Here is a 19294-nt window from a genome sequence, read left to right as displayed (position 1 = left end):
TGGAATATTATGCTCTATTGAATTATCCCAAATAAAACTGTTCCTTCCTGTGGAGGTATTCTAGTGGTTGCTAGTCAACCCCTGTTGTCACAATAATGATTATATTATTTTGCATTGCTTAGTTGTTCCTAACAAAATAATTGAGAAGTGGGAGTTTGCTAGGTTGTAGCTGAAGTTAATTAATACATCTGCTTGCTAGGACTTGTAACACTCGTAGGACTGTGGAAGGTGAGAGCAGGGAGAAACATGACATGGAAAAAAAAATCAGCAGAACAAAACGATGTGCAGATATGACCAAAAAAAGGACCATGAGAAATACAGGACAAAAAAGGGAACGGGTGACCTAGGCTAGTGTGAAATCTTCCTGCGCTCTGGTAGAGGCTGTTTTGTATGCAAAGCTGCAGGTTTTTTAACCTCTCTCGCCTCCTGCCTTTCCACTAACATCCCTTCTTTGTGGGAACCTGTTGTCTTTACCTTCAGGGGTGGTCTGACTCCCACATACCCAATTATTCTCTAAAAAAATCTATTTCATACATTTCAGACCTGAAGAAGGATTTTGTGCCAAAAACCTGTCTGTTGTTCCCAGCTATGCCTGTGTTGGCCTAACTACCCCTGCAGGCCTTCCCCTTGTAATTTTTCAATGATGAAAGCTATATAATATCCATCCAATTTTAATGAAGTTTTATTGTTATCGAAAGGCACTCGTTATTTATAGATACTCACTCTGCTATTTCCATATGGAAAGAGAAACACACTGTGTAAGATATCAATATAGCAGTAGAGCTATGTCCACGCTGGAGGATATTTCCTGCTGCTTCTTCCAAGGCTGGCATTTGCCCCTGCCCACTCTCACCACCCTGGGGACCCTAGCTTCTCTTGCCATGCCGGCTGCTCATCTCATGGCCACAAATGGCTCCCCTATGTCTCATTTCACCTCTGGAGGAGCTGCTCCCTCCACCCCCTGAATCTTGACCAGGTATGGAGTTCAGTTAAATTTTGGGTTTGTTATCTGGCTGCCTGAATAAATAAACAAATGTATGACAGAGCAAGCTCGAGGCGGTGTACAGGGATCAAACAGCAAGTAGTTATCTGGCTGGTTTACACTAATCTAACTCCACAGTGTGCTGGAAAGAGGCAGATAGGCCCTCCTGTTTGGCTGCATTTTGCCACTCCTGCTTAGTTTTGGGAGCTGATCAATCTGGGAAGCATTTTTTTTTCTTTTTGTACAATGTTAATTATGAGATTGGATAGGTCCTGCATCCTGTAGAACACGTGGCTGTACAAATGTGAGTGCTGTTAATGAATTTAAAGGCTCCGAGTTACATCTGCCTCTAATCACTCCCACATTCATTCTTTCATATGTTCTGCCTTTCATTATGGTTTCCTATCATGCTAATTGATTCATTACTTTCTGCTAAGCATACAGTTGCTGTGCTAGTCATTAGCAATCCTGTATGTTGAACTCATGATGTATATCTTTAGATGCTGTATCTCCTGGTCTGCCAATGTAATACCATACATATGTTGCAGACCATCATTCATGCTTTGATGGACTTTAATATTTCTGCTCCTTAGTCTTGTATGGAATACTTCAGTCGCTCACTGGAATTCCTCCTTATTGCAGTTATGTAACAACTGTAATTAGAGCTGCTGATAGGTAGATAATACAACATGTACAAAGTACAATAATACAAAAGTAGGTAATACAATGTGTTTGAGAGGGGAAGGAAAGAATTTTAAAACATCCTGTGACATACCTGAAACATTCGGCATAGTAATGTCAGTATAAAACCCATGTTCGGATGAAGTTATGTTAGACCACAGAAGTTTTGCATGAGTTAAAACTCTGTAACTGGCTCAGAAAATGTCACTTTGGAAAAGCAAATGTGGCTGGGAGGAGGCCAAGTGAGTTCTTGAAGTCTTGCTGGTAAGTTAATTGGCCAGAAGAAATTAGTGGGAAAAGATGGAAAGCAGAGTGTAGCACTCTTAAAATTTCTGCAGATTTTCAGAAAAATAAATTAAGAAATGTAGAGCTGCACTGAATTTTTAACTTTTATAGGAAGAAGTCAGACTGCTTAAGGTATTGCTACTTACACATTGCATGCCCCAAGATTTGCCAGAAACAGGTTGAATAGAACACACTCAGGTGCAAAAATAGTTACTGATTTCTACAGTTATTTCTATTGAGGTAAACGACTACAGAATGTGATCCCTTGCATGTGTAGTCCCAATGTGACACAGTTTTAGGTTCCATCAAGGTCTGTAAACGCCCAACATCGGCATGGTATAGAATGATCTGTGGAATTCAGACCGTTCTCATTCCATACACTGTTTATTGCAGGAGCTACTGGCCTCGGGGAAAATAGCTGCAGCCTCTCGGGCTTTTATCTTCCAAGCCCTGAATGAAGCAGCTGAATGTCCTGTTGCATGTAGATAAGAAATGGCAAGTAAAGAGGCTGAGAGTAAGATCTGGGTAAAAGGTGGCTCTCCAAGGAAAAGCTGGTGCTTAAGCACCGTAGGTAATGGGCCAGGAAGAAATCCCTGTAGGAAGGGAGACAAATAGTCTTGAATAAGAGCTTGTGTAACATCTGCCCTGGGCTGTCCTAGCGGCTGCTATCTGTATACCGCCTGCTTGGGGGGAGCCAGGCACAGGAGGGTTTATTTTCAGCTTGGCACTGCTGAAACTCCCAATTTCCTGAGCACGGGCTCAGCCTATGGGTACTGCTGATGTACCGGTATCTGCAAGCCATTGCGTGACTGGGCTCTGGGGTGACCGCTGCGTGGGCTTAACCAGGGTCTCGTACGGGTCTCCAGGGAGGTTTCAGCCCCTTGCTAGCCATGTGCAGCTTTCTAGCTGTTCTCTAAGAGAAAGCACTCAGCTCCAGTGCCTGGACCAGCCTTTCTGCAGCTGCTCCTGGCTATAGCCCGCCCCTATAGAGTCCTTATTGGATTCCTGGCGGAGGGGGTGTTGCTGCACTGATAGCAGCCGTGCATTGATATGCGGGAGCTGCGAAGGGTTGTATAAGAAGGAGCTGCGGGGAGCGGAGGAGAATTAAACAGGATCACATTTCTCCTCTGTGAGCTGAAGAGGTTAGTGACTATTACTTAATCCCTGCTAACTGTAATTAGAATTTGGAAGCACCGCTTTCGTCTTCTGACCCCCACTCCTTCCACCCTTCCCAGGATTGCTTGTCACCAGCGTTTCCCCCTCGGTTGTGAAGGAGTGGGGCAGTCCTGCGAGTCCGGCTGTCCTCCGTGCTCCAAAGGCACCCACCACACTAGAGGAGACAGGCCAGCACTCGGGAAGGGGGTGGGGAACAGAGAGAAAAGAGAAAGGGAAAAGCCCTTGGTTTGGAAGGATGTTCAAGGTGGAGTGAAGCAGCACCTTGTAAATGATGTGGAAGTAGCCAAGTAGCATCATTGGGTGGCCAGAGCACTGCATGGTGAGAGCATGAGAGGTCATTTAAAACCCTCCCTAGAAAGTGTCTTCTGGGCTTGTGTTCACAACTGCTGATCTTCCTCCAAATCCTGTTAAAATCCATATTTACTGCAGATGTTTGACACCCCCTTCTGAAACAGACCATTAACCTTGCTGTGCCTCAGTTTACCCATGCGAAAAGTGGAGATAATATTTTCCTTTTGTAAAAGGAAGTGGGGGGGGCATATTCCAGTCAGCCTTTGGTGGGAGAAAGGTGATTCTTATGTCCTCAGATGTGGTACAGAATCTGTATATAAAACACATTGACACTTTGTTAACGATTATTTTATGGTCTAGTCACAGCTACTACTAGTCTCTATCTTAAAAAAAATGCATCAAGGCTCAGTCTACACACAGAAAAAAGAGGCTCAGCTTTTATGTAACTCTCCTGGCATCGTGCTGGACTTCTGTGTTAGAGCTTGTTCAAACAAAACAAGGTAATGTTAATTAGGGCAACAGTCTATTTAACTGATTTTGTGTGAAATAATTTTTATCAAACTCCTTGCACTGATTTGCCAAATTAATTCTCCTGGAAAGAGGATAGTCATTCAACTATTGGTCCTCTGGTTACACATGTGAACATGGAATGACACTGTGCCAAAAATCAATAACATAGTGTTTGAGCATCTTTCTGTCGTTCATGTTGATAAATGGGAAAATAAAGACAAATCTGTTTCAGTAGTTTAAATCTAACTTGAATTTTATTTTTCACAAAATAAAAAGCAATAGGTAAATATTTAAAATTATTTTCAGCACTTTAACGTTAGTTAAAGTCTTCCTAAAACCTGTTGCCACAAACAGGTCATGCAACTTAGATATTCAATAATTGATAGTAGAATGTTAATGATTGATATGATTCTTACTATTTCATCAGGAAACTTCCCATATACTGGAAGGCTGATGATACTGGACTTGTCCTGGATTTACATGCACATGGTCAACAGACTTTTTTTTTCTAATACCAACCTCACCGTTTCTTTAGACAGTGAATTGAGTTACCATTTATGAGCAACTGGAGTTTAAATCAGTGAAGTATGCTTTGTGTTATCCTTAAAGGAATGGCAATGCTTATTTTGTATAGCTAAAAAGGAGAATCAATCTTTGTAGTTTTCAACTTCTTATTTTTAGTATCCTCAGTATTTTCTGAATGTAGTTCTAACTGGTTGTTTTAACAACCACTCCCCCACCCAAAAAAAAAAAACCAAAACCCAAAGAAAAACCAACAAACCCCAAAGACCACCACATTCAGCTCTGAAAGACTTGATTTTAAATGTCAAAGGGCCAAACTTTTTTTTTCTTTAATGAAGAATGTCTGCTGTATCCACAGACTTCAGAAACTAAACTCAGCAGATGAGAACAGGATGAGAAAGGGGCCACTTTGATCTCTGCACTAAAAATGAACCCTTCTTGTCAAAACAAGTGAAGGTGAACGGATAAATTAACTGACCAGTTTTCAAATTAAAACTGGAGTCACTTTAAATCTTGCACATGAATGTCAAGACTTAGTAAGATGCAGGAGTGGAATGCACATTGGCATTTTTGCTTTTTGATAATGACTCTGAAGTCACCTCAGTTTGATATAGTTTGTAGAGAGGATATTGCACTGTATGTTGTGCAGATTTGTTGTAAGAAGCTTCAGTGGGTGTTTTCCATTGCCACTGGTGTGGTCCTTTGAAGGTTTGTCTGTGCTGCCACCCTTGGCTAGGTAAGTGTCAGCCAGGCAACAGGAGATAAAAAACAAATCAAAACTGGAAAGAAGTGGAAAAACTAGCAGAAAGAGCTTAGATGTAATAAAGCAGTGTTTGCAGTGGGAGAATAACTCCCCAGGAAAGGATTTCCTGTGATTGACACAGTGGTACACCAACATCAACATATGCAGGACCAGGGTTAACGCATTCACCTCTAATTTTCAAGCAACTATAGATCTTTCTGAAGCTTTTAAGTAGTGCACAGTGTAGTAAAAGAACTTAGGTTATACTTGTACTGCACCTTATTAAGCAAGGTGTTAAAAAGGTTACTTCACTGACAGGGTAGAGAATGGGGCTTAGGAAAGAAAAACAGTCTGAAAGCCAAGGCACTTAGCAGCTTAATCCTGTAGTTAAAAAAACAAGACAAAACAAACACAAAAAACCCCAACACCCTGAGTGTATACATACTCTCTTGTAACTCAGTAGAACAAAGGTTGCTGAGGGCCTGTCCCCCTCCTCTGCAGTTAGCCTTGGACCATGGAAAGTGTTCCTATGCATGTGTCCTGGTTTAACCCCAGCTGGCAACTAAGCACCACGCAGCCGCTCACTTGTTATCCCCCAGTGGCATGTGGGAGAGAATCAGAAGGGTAAAAGTGAGAAAACTCTCTCTTGGGTTGAGATAAGGACATTTTAACAGGTAAAGCAAAAGTCACACACACAAGCAAAGCAAAACAAGGGATTAATTCACTCCTTCCCATGGGCAGGCAGGTGTTCAGTCCTCTCCTGGACAGCAGGGCTTCATCACACGTGACAGTTACTTGGGAAGACCAACACCATCACTCTGAACGTACCCCCTTCCTTCTTCTTTCCCCCAAATATATACTGAGCATAACGTCACATGGTATGGAATATCCCTTTGGTCAGCTGGGGTCAGCTGTCCTGCCTGTGTCCCCTCAGCTTCTTGTGCACCTGGCACAGCCTCAGAAGCTGAGAAGTCCTTGACTGCTTAGCAACAACTAAAACATCAGTGTATTATCAACATTATTCTCATCCTAAACGCAAAACACAGCATGATACCAGCTACTAGGAAGAAAATTAACTCTATCCCAGCTGAAACCAGGACAGCATGTAAGGCTAAAATGTTGCCTTACATCTTGAAAGTTTGTAGAATTGGTGCAACTGTAATAAAAACATAAATCTATGCATTTGACCTGTTTCTTCTCTACTAAGCAAAAAGATCTGTGGCTTTTTATTTAACTGAACTTAAGTGTTCCATAGACTAATGTTGCAACCCAGACAGAGCTCTGCTGTGATAATAAGAAGACATTGCAGAAAACACACCTGGCTGGGAAAGATAATGAAATGCATTTGCCAGTCCTGTTTTTCCAGATGATTGTAATCCACCACTTTTACAACAGGAGTTCAACAGTGAGCATAAAAGAAGTTTCCTTTTTTTTTCCCTTCCCCCTTCTTCTCAGTATAGCACTATAAACCAGTTAGAAAGACCATATTTAGTACAACTGGCATTCCTATTATATTATACTAAGTATCCTAAGTGATAAATTAAAGGCTGCACTTCCCTGGCTAATAAAGCAAGCTATTCTTATGGCTCAAGTAACATTACTGTGTTTCTTAGCTTTCCCTCTTAGTGAAATGTGTAGGCAGAAAGGGATTTTTATTGTCTTGTCGTTAACTTTGTTCTGTGAATAAGAGCAAAGGAAAGCTGCCAGAAAGAATATGGAATTATTAAGTAATTCCATAATCCCTCAGTAAGAGGAGTAACTGGGACAGGATGTGAGAGGAAAAGTTGAGACCACAGCTGAAACACCATGGATGTTTTTTAGATATGCTAGCAGCTATAAAGCTTTGTGAACCCTTCTGTTGCTAGGCAAAACAGCCTTTAGTCAGTATTTACTGTCTTTTGCAGTCTCCAACACAGATTAGCAATAGAAGACTGGTTAGTCTGTAATTTTGGTGATGAATTTAGAGACCACAGTGGCTTGCTCGTACTTGTCTTTGGAGTAATTTGCTAATTTTTCCCAGGCATAGCACAATGGTGTGCAGCTGGAAGTGGCATCAGCGTGTTTGTATAGATCTCTCTAAGTTTAGTCTTAGTGACAGATACAAATATATAAAGGACTGAGATTTTTTTTTGGTCCCCATTAAATCTGATACATAAAATTTGGATGGAGATGGCAAATTGTCTCCTGACTTCTGTCATTGACTAAAGCTATGATTTTGCGGAGGCAGAAATCCGTGAGGAGCTCACAGGAAAGGGTAAAGATGGATTCTGTACTGGTGATAACTCACTGTCAAGTGATGAGGCTGCAACTGGAGTGGTACACTTCTGCCATTGAAGGTGACTATGGGCTTTGTCTGCATTCATTCTTGGTGTCCCATGTAAGACAGAGTAGGCCTGTTTTTTACATTAGTATGGAGTACTTGATTTGCAGTCTGAATAACCTGGAGTGCAGTCTGTTAGAAACAGCCCTGATATATCTTAGGTTTGTCATGCAGAAGTCAGCATAACTAGTACTGGTGACTGCTGGAAATGTTTGATCTGGGAAACATGTTTTTCATTTGGACTGTGTAATCTTTTCAAATGGCAACATCTGAGCAAAACTTTGATTTTGGAATCTGTGTTACATTTACCTCCTTGCACAGTGAAGTGGAATAGCTATCCTTGCACTTAGCCCGATTTAGAAAGATAAGACATATTGTCTTTTCTTATATGCCTGGTGTCTGTAATGAGGCCTTAATATTAGGGTCTGTTGAATAAGGTTATTTGCCTGGCTCTGCTTACTGCTTAAAACTAACAGTATTCTGACAGGTGTTTCCAACCCAGTCCTTTCTGGGTGGGTCCTGGTGACAACCAGCCTGATGTAGTAATAGTTGCAACATAGACATAAAGAAAACACCACAAAAGAACCATAAAAATATCCATGTTATATGATAAAATAAACAGGACTTAAGATGGATTGATGACAGCTGGTCTTCTGTTTTAGCGGAGAGAAAAGCTTCACATCCTTTTTCATCTTGCCTTCTGAGCAGGGAATGTGGCAATGTAATTCTCTGGCTGTTCTGAGCCCAGATTTTCTGCTAAGACTCCACCAGACAGGATGTTGCTTTCTCAAGTGGGCAGAGATGGAGAACACACTCTTTATTCCCTGTTGTCTCTGAAGAAGTCCTAATTTGGCACCAGGGAAATGCATGATGCACCTTCCTTTTTTTTCAAATGCAAGGTCAGCAGTGTTCTTTTGTTCATGCACTCAGGCTGAAATAGCACCTTTCAGAAAAACTGCTGGTTCACTGCAGCTTACCACCATCCCTGTCAACTGGCTGGTACTTTCCCAGCATCAAATGTCCTGTAATATCAGAGGCATAATGTTCCTGTTTTTAAAACATGGGAGGGGAAGTCCTCCTATCTTAGATGCTGCCAAGTTAGCAGCTCCTAAGGAAGCCTGAAGGTGCTGATAACCCTGGAGATTAAGGGTTTTTTTGTTAAATGACTACTAAATGAGGCTTCAACTCTTCATCTTTTGCCTTTGGATTCTCATACTGCCATGGTGACAGAGATGGCCTTTGTCATCAATAGAATCATCCTGAGTAGGAAGAACTGGTGCAGTTGCCAAGTCACTCTCTGTCATATTTGAAAAGTCATGGCCATCAGGCAATATCCCCAGTGACTGGAGAAAGGGAAACATCACACCCATGTCAGGGGGTTTGGACTAGATGATCTTTAAAGGTCCCTTGCAACCCAAACCATTCTGTCATTCTAACAAAGAGAAGTTCAAAGCACATTACTTTACAGTGTGCGCATTATTATTATTTTTTTAGATTTCTAACTCCCACATCACCCTATTTTTGCTCATATGCCTATTTGGAATAAACTTTCCTATTCCAGACTGCAGAACTAAAATCTGTGTGGGCAGGAGGAAAAACCATCCAGCCTGAAAGCAAGTGTAATCAAATGGCTTGTGACTCACAAGCCATGGTTTGGCCACACTATTAACGGTCTTTCTCTGACTCCATTTAATCCTAACTAAAGCCAATGGATCCAAGTGGACTTGGAGGACAGATCATTGCAGACGGTTGTCAGTTACATATTCTGAGCTGCTGAGGCTCCATTGCTGTCTCTATCTATGTAAGTCTAACCATGGGAGGGAAAAACAGAGATTTATCATTGATAAAACAGTGATGGCTTACAAATATCTATGTTTAGTGTTTGTGATACTAATGTAGGATGCCTTGTGTTTTCTGTTTCTAATGATAAAAAAGATGATTCGTCTGAAACCCAGTTTGTGGAGAGGCCTGTACTGGTTTGACTGAAATCGGGTAAATTGTCTTCATGCAGTTAGATATTTTGACCCTGAGACAGAGTTAATGTTTTATTCAAGTAGCTTTCCGGTCTTCGGGATCTAGTATGAAAGGAAACTGCCCAGATGCAGGTGCAAGGTAGCACTGGGGAGGAGCAGATCCAGAACACCTGACCCAAGCTGGCCAACACAGGTATTCCATACCATGAACATCATGCTTCATATATAAGTGGGAAATCACCAGGGTCTGCTCTCTTTCCTTGATGGCTGCTGTTTGTGGGGCAGGGGGGCTCCAGCTCCTGTTCCTGCTCCTATCCCTGCTTCTGACACTGGTTCTGATCTCTTGTGTTTTTACTGGACTGGTTGCCTGTCCTCAGGCCTTCATTGCTAATAGCATGCATTTCAGTGGCTAAGTATTGCCCTGTAACACTCTTCTTTGATTGTTATGTTAAATCTGCTTCCATTTCAATCCTCAAGTCTTTCCTCCTTTTCCCTTCCTTCCCCTTGTCCCCCTACGGAAGGAAAGGCAAGAGGAAATGTCTGTCTACTGTTTTGGCCACCAGCACAGGGCTAAACAATAACAGGCCACACTCATGCATGAGATGTGAATGACTTAAATAATAGAAATTCGTCTTATACACTGGGTCTCTTTCCCAGAACCTTAAAATTCTTTGAGTTATGCTAGCAGAAGGTAAGGAGTAAAGAAGGGATTTAGACTGAGATTTTTTAAAGCTGCAAGGCTGAATAGAGTAATGAACACGATTGCTGTTACATTTTAAAATATCTTTAATGTTACCACTGGTAGCATAGGATGGTGGTGGTTCAGTACAGCGACTCTCTTCAGAACTCAGTGACCTCTTTGTTCACTTAAAGGGATGGTGCAGTTAAGGGCATGAATTTGAGGAGGGGACAGAGCTCTTATAAGAGTAACTGTTATTTCAACGAAATATTGCACAAAAGGTCCAGTGAACTACATATTGCCTGCTCCTGAACCTTTGCAGTAACTGAGTTGTTGCAAAGTTAGGAGGTTGTGCTGATCCTGCCTTTGATGGGATATTATCCATTTGTTCAGTCACAGTTGTTGTAAATAAAATACTGGTCCACAGTAAGTAGATCGCTGTGTCAGAGGAAACAAAAAGAGTCATACTTGGTTGTTTTGTCCTGATTACATGGCCATGCTGGTTGTCAGTAGGCTGTGTATTTAAACTACTCCTCTGAGCAGGCATTCAGCTTCAGTAAAACCTTAAAGCCCCACATCTTTGAAGATATAGTGTGAGGAGTAAAGGCTTTTAAAAAGCCTTTTCACCAATTATGGTTATTTTTAAAGACATTTTGGCGGGGTTCATGAGTTCTGGTAGGTGCTGCCAGCAGCTTCACTGGTCCGAAACCAACGAGATTTAACAAAGTATATAGAACCTACAGTGCCCCTAATACACTGGCACAATCCATCCTGTATCCTTCTCTAGCTAATTTACTGTGTGAACTCAAGCATCAAGTCAGGTTATCATTTTGTATGAGTTTCATATTCATTACATATCCATGTGCAAGACTGGAATACAAGAACTGGGAGCTGCAATATGTATTCATTTCTCTTTAGACAAGTTTTCATTTTAGTAGTTGTTGGAGTGGCTTGAGCCAAATAGGATCTTCTGCTTTGATTGCAATTGGAGCCAACTCGATGGCTGCTTTTTAGGTCCTTTTGGAGACTTTTGGAACACTGAATCTGTTGATGGCGGTTCTGTAAAGAGGCAGACAGCTGTAAATAGGAGCTGTCTTGTAGGTCATTCTTTTGCTTGTTTGTCAAGCCTGAGCGTGAGCCTGAGCATGTCAAGCTCTGGGTGGGCACACTTGAAGGTTCATGCTTAGGCATGCTCAGAGCTGCCTCACTGTACAGGCAAATCAAAACTAGTGGGTAATTTAGCCATCTTCTTGGCCTATAAAACTACTTCTCTGCTTGTAGAAATTATAGGGTTTGATGGGGGTTGACCTACGAATTGAAAGGGAAAATGTGGAGTTTGCTTTTGCAATGTGTCTGGTTATACACAAGAAAAGCAGTGTTCTTCCTAAAACTTTGCAGGAGACTTAATGTGCAGTTGAAGCGCTGTGGGAAATATGCTTTTACAGCATTCCCGTAACCTTTTAAATTTGTTTTTAATTAACTTTCTTATTAGTATGATTTAAGAAGGATGCCACACGCCCCCTCTAGTGGCTGATATTATGGTAAAGGTTTTTTCAGTTTCTTGGGACAATTTTAACAGATAAGTAGCACGTCAGGACTACTCGACTGCTAAATCACATTGAATTGCAGACTGACTCTTCATGAAAAATACTGAGCTCTAAAGTTTGGAGGGATTTGAGTAACCTCAATTGTTAATCTTAATTCAAAAGTGCTTTTCCCCCCACTTCTCTCAAGCAATTGCTGCCGTTGGTAGATTTCCAAAATTTGATGGGAATGGAGAGCACCCATGGCATTTTTCAGGCCCTGCTGAGGAGCGGTATACTGGTAAAATGACAGAGGTGTTAGCCATTGCATGCATAATTTTTAAGGTTACAACATTATGCAAAATGTTATCTACTTCTCAAGTTATTTCTATTTAGTTATTAGAAAAAAGTCTGCCACACTCAATTTATTTTAGAAAAATGAAAACATTTTTGCTGGGATAGGGGAAGAGAAATCAGCTAAAAAAATTACACTTGTCTGACCAGCTACAATTTGTTTGCTTTGAAGAGAGTGTGGGACAGGCCTCTGGTGTTATGAATTGCCATCATGCTAATGATGGAGTCAGAAGGTTCCATCAGCCATGGTGAGGAATATCTTTATCGTGACTGCAGCTTGTAGCAGGAGTGCTTTTTTTGTTTGGGGAATTCTCAAAATAGGTCAGCCTGTTACAGATCTGGGATGCGGTGACCTTTAGTGGACCGGAAGATAGGTATCATCTATTGGATTGAGTCCATAAAGATATTAAAAGATACTTGTGGCTGGATAAGTGTTTTGTTCTTGTGCCTGCTAGTATTACAGTAAACAGCAAAAGCTCTTAATGTATTTGTAGGAATATTCTCATTGATATAAGTGGGATTACTTGGGATTAAAGCTAAGCATGCATATAACTCCTTGTAGAGTTTAGGTTTCAGATTAATTTGACAGCAAGAGAAAGGAAAAAACCAAAACAAAACATTTTTGTGTCATGCATTATATGACATTGTTTTATATTGATATTTCAATACAAACCTAAGTTATAGCCACCTTTTCTAGATGTCTAATCTGTGTGGCATTTCCTACAGTGAAGAGAAAGGTTGTAATAATACCTACTTCTTATAGTGCACTTATAATGAGAAGGTCTGAGAGTGCTTTACAGAAGAGACATACTTTCTCTGCTCTTTAACTGGGAGGACTGACAGGGAAAGGAGATGTGGTTTGCTTCTTGTAGGTCACCCAGTAAACTCATGGAAGAAGGCAGGAATATAGCCTGGAAACACAGCTTTCCTACTTCTACCCAGACCAGCTCTGCATTGGTTATGTCCTCTGCAGAAGAAAACGTTTGTAGAAAGTCCTGTGGTAATTGATGGGTAAATTCAGGGGCTGATGTAGTAATTGAAACAGTATTTCTGAACATTTTCCTGTAATTGGCCGTCATCACTTTCATTTGTATTACAGCAAAGGCTTGGAAGCCACTGCTAGCATTGGAGTTTATCTGCAAGGCACTCGTGAATCTATCAAGTGAGCTGGAGAAGTTTCTTTTTTTGATAGGTAACATAGCAAAAAGAAAATGACCAGCATAAGAAGGGAGAGGAATGTGCTGAGGTTATTTGGCATGTCTCAGCTCCTTGCCCTGTCAGCTACACCTCTCGTGTTTAGCTCCGAGTAAAGTTTTCCCAAAAATGCAGATAGAGATGAGTAGTCCTATTTTTGTTTTTTTTTTTTTAATGGAACATGAAAAGCTCTCAATTTTAAAAAGTGTAAGAGTCAGCACAAACAGCAATGTCTTTGTATCAATAGGTGTTTAAGCAGAGCCTCAGTAGTTATTTAGCTGTGCAGAGGCTTTGGTGGCTTTATTGTTCTGCAGGGAAGCCAGGGTACATAGTGGTCCACAGAGTTCAACTTTGTGGTAGCTTTAGTGTTTATGTGGGTGTTAAATCAAAAATGTGGTGGGGGATTTGTTTCATGCCTTTTTTTCCCTTTTTTGTTCTTTGAGCTATTACAGGGTTAATTTCTCCAGCCTGTTTTCAGGCACAGGCTAGTACTACAGCAATAATGTTGTTTGATTACGTGGAAAATTAGGATCTATGGATTGCCGATAGCTCCATACCACTGCTCATTCTCCTGACTACTCATCTAAAACTGGACTTTACTCCAAAGTAACTGACAGTCACTTGCTAAAACACTCTTCTGCCACCATAGACAAGTTCACTTTCAAAAACTGTTATAGCACATTAAAGCCTGAAAGAAACTTTTGGCACTGTCTGTGGCTCTCTTTGCTTTAGTCACATACTACTTAGCCACATACAAGCAGCCTTTTGGTTAAAGAATAGCTGTGATGAGGCTGCAGTTATGTGGGATTGTTTATTTACCCACCAGAAGTTTCATAAGGCTCTTGGTAATTCACTCCAGAGTAGTTCCTGGAAACTTAACATTAGAAGTAGGGTGGTGGTTGTATTTTTTTAAGAGGATATTTTTATAAAATAAGAACTGGAACTCTTCAATTCTCTGTTGTTTGTTTGGGGGTTTTTGTTTGTTTGTTTGTTTGTTGTTTTTTTTTCCTCCCAGGTGCCCCAAAATGGGCTTAGTTCTTTCCTGGATAGTTTCAGCATTAGTAGTGTACTATCTAAATTACATCCAAATGTAATTTGGCTCTCCACTGTCGCCTAGAGAAATCAGTTGTTTCATGCAAAACACTTAAAATAGGCAAGGTCCACCATTTGAACTGTCTGCACAAAGCACCATTTTTCTCTTTAAACTGAAACAATATAGGTTGTCTAATGGACAAAATGAGGCAGACCAAGGACTTAGCTTCTCTGTGCATCTCTGGGACTCCATCTCAGACGTTTTATTTGCTTTTATTTTTTTTCCTCTTCAGACTAACACCCAAATTTGAAACACAAAGGGTAACTACTGACAGAGAGCAGGATAAAATGGTCATTCATACCCATGCATGTACGTCACAGCACATCTGACTCAGTCCTCTACAGGGTGGGATATGTCATGTATTAAAAACAGATTTTCAGATTCTTCCAGTACCTCTCATGCTTTTATATTAGTTTTTTGAAATGTTTTTGCTGCAAGCATGGAGTTGCAGGCTGTGGAGGGCAACCTCACTGTGACTGGAGTCTGAACTGTTGCAGACTCTGGAGGTACTAAAGTTGCAGATGTATGTTTTAAGATAAGTTCTCCTTTCTACTTAACTATTAATGCTGGAGACAGCGTATCTGTCAAGTATCTCTGACAAGGGCAGTCATTTATTATTAACCATCACTGTATATGATAAAGGTGCTTGTTCAGCAGTTGTATCACAGCATCTGACCATACTTGTATCAACTTCAGCTTTGGCAGCTAGCTGGAAAATCAGAGTTTAATCAGTAAACCTGGGCAAATAAACCTACACATAAATGTAAACCAGTGCAGGTGTATTGTTCAAATAGCATTTAAAAGGCAGGAGGAAAAGGCCGTTCTGGCTGTTTCCACAGCACAGTGGTGCCAGTCAGGATGAGAGACACTTTTTTGCTGGCAAAGCTCTGCTAGAGTTGGTGCCTCAAAGGTATAACTCGCCAGAGCCTGCATGTTATGATAACCAGAGAGATGGGTGTGAGAGATAGAGAGATGTTGGGGAGGGTTGACACTTAAGACCATAACAAACAACTCTCAAGGAAAATGTATGTGGTTGCTCACAGCTTCTAGGTGCTGTTGTTTTCCTCTGAAATGTGGAGACTGTAAATGGTCTTGGCAGGTTTTCAAGAAAATTTCTGACTCTCATTTTATGTCCAATTAATGTTTTAAAGTGAAGTAACAAAGAGAGTGGTGGGGGTTGCCTTCCTGACTGTCTCTTTCTTGCAGAAGGATTTTACTTTTATCTCTAGGTTGCAGCAAAGGCACAAGCTCACGCTCCAGCATGTTAGCATTTGAACAATTATTTTCTTTGCCTCCGCTTCTGTTTCTCCTTTTTCTTCAAGGTCTGCCTTTAGCTAGAATTAACACAGCCTGTGTTGAGTCTGCTTTCTTAAGGTACTTCAGCACATGCAGAGGTTAAAGCACATAAGTGGTTTCTTGCAGTGCAAAGGCTATTTATGCCTTTGAATAGGCTGCTAAATTGGAGCATTTGTGCAGCTCTTCCCTTTTAAAAAAACAACACTAACAAAAGCCACGTTGTTCAGTTTTTGCTTTTTCTACTCCAGACAGATGCATCTTGCTAGGAGTAGACAATATGAGAGTGAGATGTGGTTGCACTGGCTGTACTAACACCCTGTGTACAGCATCTGCCAGGGCTCTGGGTATTTGAAATCAGAGATGTAGGGCTGGAAGGGACCTTGAGGTTTCAGCTTGTTGATTTTACAGTGACTGTTGCTGTCTGTCCAGCATTGCTGTAAAAACATCTATCAAGGAAGATTCTGCAACCCCCCTCTCAGGGTTTTGCTGCCATAACAGAGAAAACATTTTCTATGATGTCTAATCCACAAGTCTGCTGCAAAGGGAGCTCTGGAGAACTTCCTCGGTCCAGCCTGGTTTATGTTATGGGAAAATACTGGCTGAATTGGGCAGCCTGAGAGGGTCGAGGCTGCTCAGCTCTGTGGCCCCTGGTCCAACCAGCAGCAACGCTGAAAACATATTCCCAGTCAGCAGATGTACTCAGAGGATACGTGTACACCGTGTATATACACTTGTATGTGGCCGGCCATACAGATCACAGACAGAACGCTCACAAAAACACAGACAGCACCAGCAGACACATCCTCTTCCCCTCTCTGGCCGAGCAGGCTGGAGGTCTGCTAATGAGAATGTATGTATGTATGTATTTACAAGGTGGATCCTTCCAGTGGCTGGGCTCAGACACTCCGTGTGTCAAATCGCTGCCCCTGAATCTTTAAGTCCCCGGTTGCTGGTCTCTGGTCATCTGAGTCCCCGTTTACTCACAGGAGCAGTGGGATGTGGCTGCCAAGTCAGTATGGATTGTATTGTGTGTTTTTAAGTGGCAGGTAGGAAATTACAACATGTCAGCACTCAGGTTTGGTAGAACTATAGGTTTAATGTAAGCAAAGATCTGACAGGTATAGAAGGGGATGTTGGAGAGAGTGAAAATTGCTGAAGAATTACTTGTGGGAATGAAATGGTTCAACAGCTGAGTATGCAAAAGTCAACTAACCTTGACAGCAGTATTTTCAGATTAAGTGCTCATTTGTGAAGTTTCTGCTATTCTTAAGATATGTGTGGCAGTAAAGTGGTAGTTACTTGAAGTAGCACACTTAAAAAGACCAGGCTGGGAGAGCTTCAGTAAAGACTCCCACATTACTGTTATGCTATTGTAGGTGACATTAATTCAAAAATATTTTTATTTCAGATGCAAGTCGCTCATTCGTAGCTGTGGGAACAAGATTTTGAAAACTGCAGGGAGAGTGAGTGCATGAGGCTTACTGAAATTCTCTATGTATCATGAGAGAAAGTACCTGTTCTCATCCTGTAATATCTAGAGATGCCATGAAAAATTTTCTTGAAGGGGAGATAATTTGTACGTTCTGCTTTTTATCTTGCTTCTGCACAACCTTAGTGATGTTGCACAAAACAGAGGTAAGCCTCACTTCCCTAAAGCTTACCTCTGAGCGTTAGCAGTTTTAAGATATAGGGACTGAAGTTCCACTGTGATTTCACTGGGAAGGAACACATTTGCTGGGTGACCAATCCCTTTGGACATTGCCTGTTTTGCTGCTGAATATTCCTATTTTACTGCTAAATTTTGCAAGAATCCTTGGGTATAGGGGACTTTTTTTTTGCTGTAGAGTAGTCTGTATCTATTCAATGGAAGAAATAAGCAGCACAGGCACAGAAAATTCAACGGAGAGCAGAAGGATGACAAGGTGATGATATTTTGGTGTAGGATGGATGATCCTCTTCAGCTAGATGCCTTTCTTGGGTCTGCTTCTGTGCCATGTATGGCTTATCTCCCTGAGTAAGAGGAGGCACTCGTTGTGGCTGTTGGTAGGGAAGAGCTCCCCCACCAGTCAGCAGCTGCCATGCTCTTTGTGCCAGTTCAGAGGGGACCCTTGGTGGGGCTGGCAGCACTGCCTGTGACCAGGCCAGGGCAGTTGCTGTGGGGCGGTGGAAGACACTCTTCAGTCTGTGAGCATGAAGGACATCACTCTCTCATTTTCTCACCAGCCCCTTTGCTTTCATATAGCCAGTCAGGAAAGGATGGAGAAGAATGCTTTTAGACCCTGACTGATGTACTTACTGTATCACTTACTGTACAATTTTTCAGTACAACAGGAGTCAAAGTTCAGCAGCCTTTAAAGTGCCTCTGAAATATTTTTTCGAAGCTTGAACTGAGGTCACCTATCTTAAGAAAAAGGCATGGAAGACAGGCAGTTTATGGTTTGGGCTTCCTCTTTTATCGCTTTTGTGCTTGAAAGATAACTGTAGCTGTTATCCTAGTATGAACTGAGGAGTAAATTTTCATATATTAATCTGGAATCTCAGATGAGTGTTCTGTATTCTGTTCTTACCTGGTTCATGACAGTTCCAAAAAACATCTAATTTACCTTGCTCCCTAAGCATCTCTAGGTTTTGTTATGTGACTCACATGAGGATAATAAAAAGCAGCAGCAGGGTTGCAGACGTGGTGATTTTTCTCTTAGCTACATGCGTTAAGGAAAGCTTCTGTAATGCACATGTAGTAGCTGTCTCTTTCCGTGTGGATACTGTATTAGCCTGCAAACCCTTGACCTGGACCAGTGGCTGGTTGCTATGGCAACAGGTTGCATAGTAACAGGCTTTGTTCCTAGCTTGAAATCACATTGCTTCTCTTAAATGTGACTTTTAGGGAGGTCAGAAGTTGTACATCAGATGAAACTAGGAAAGTTTTTTAAATGAGAGGCAAAAATATTGATGTTCAGCAATCGGAGCATCTGCTGAGAGAGGTGTTCTTTGTTCATGGCAGTTGAGGAAGGTAGTCAGCTCCCCCACCTTTTCCAGTTTGTTGAAGTGGAGGTCAGCACCTCTGCAGAAAAAAAAAGCAGTTCTTGGAAACAAGATGACTGTAGGAGCTTCAGGGGAATTTGTCTGCTGTGCAACTCCCACTCCCAATCCTCCTCAAGGCAGTAGGCAAATATTAACAGCTTAACACTCCACTAACCTTGAAAATTTCTGAACTTAAAGTAAGCCCCTGATCAGCTGGACTGCTTCTAAACCTCTGCTGACCTGGTCCTGATTCACACTGTAGCCCTTAGTGAATCTAAATTTTAAGGGATTACAACCATAAACTTCAGAAGAGCAGTTTTTTGGCTTTTCGATGGCTCTGCTTGTCAAGGTCCTATGGGCGAGTGCCCTGGTGTGCTGGGAGGCTGAGACTGATGTAGAGGAATGACCTTCCTGGAGCACAGGCACCCCACTCGTGTTCCGCAAGCAGAGCCAAGAATGGCAGAAAGCTGGTGTAGATCAGCAGGAACCTCCTGACTGAGCTCAAACACAAAAAGCAAGTGCACAAGCTGGGAGGGACTATCCAGGAGGGACATAGACACAGTGGCCAAGCTTGCAGGGATGGAGCTGGGAAAGGCAAAGCTCAGCTGGAAAATGAGCTATGGGAGGAGTTTCTCTGGGTATATTCACAAGA

General features: G+C 41.7%; 1 protein-coding gene across 1 annotated transcript in view; it reads left to right on the top strand.

Annotated features, from left to right (window-relative positions):
- Nucleotides 1–2979: 2979 nt before the first annotated feature.
- BLVRA (biliverdin reductase A) overlaps nt 2980–19294 on the top strand; it is a 32549-nt gene continuing 16234 nt past the window's right edge. The window contains exon 1 of the mRNA XM_080339434.1: nt 2980–3090. The gene's annotated coding sequence lies outside the window, so the exon portion shown is untranslated. The remainder of the gene's footprint in view (nt 3091–19294) is intronic.

Source organism: Nesoenas mayeri (assembly GCF_963082525.1).
Source record: "Nesoenas mayeri genome assembly, chromosome: 2".
Taxonomy (NCBI): Eukaryota; Metazoa; Chordata; class Aves; order Columbiformes; family Columbidae; genus Nesoenas; species Nesoenas mayeri.
The sequence above is the reverse complement of the archived record's forward strand: the minus strand, read 5'-3'. Positions and strand labels throughout refer to the sequence as shown.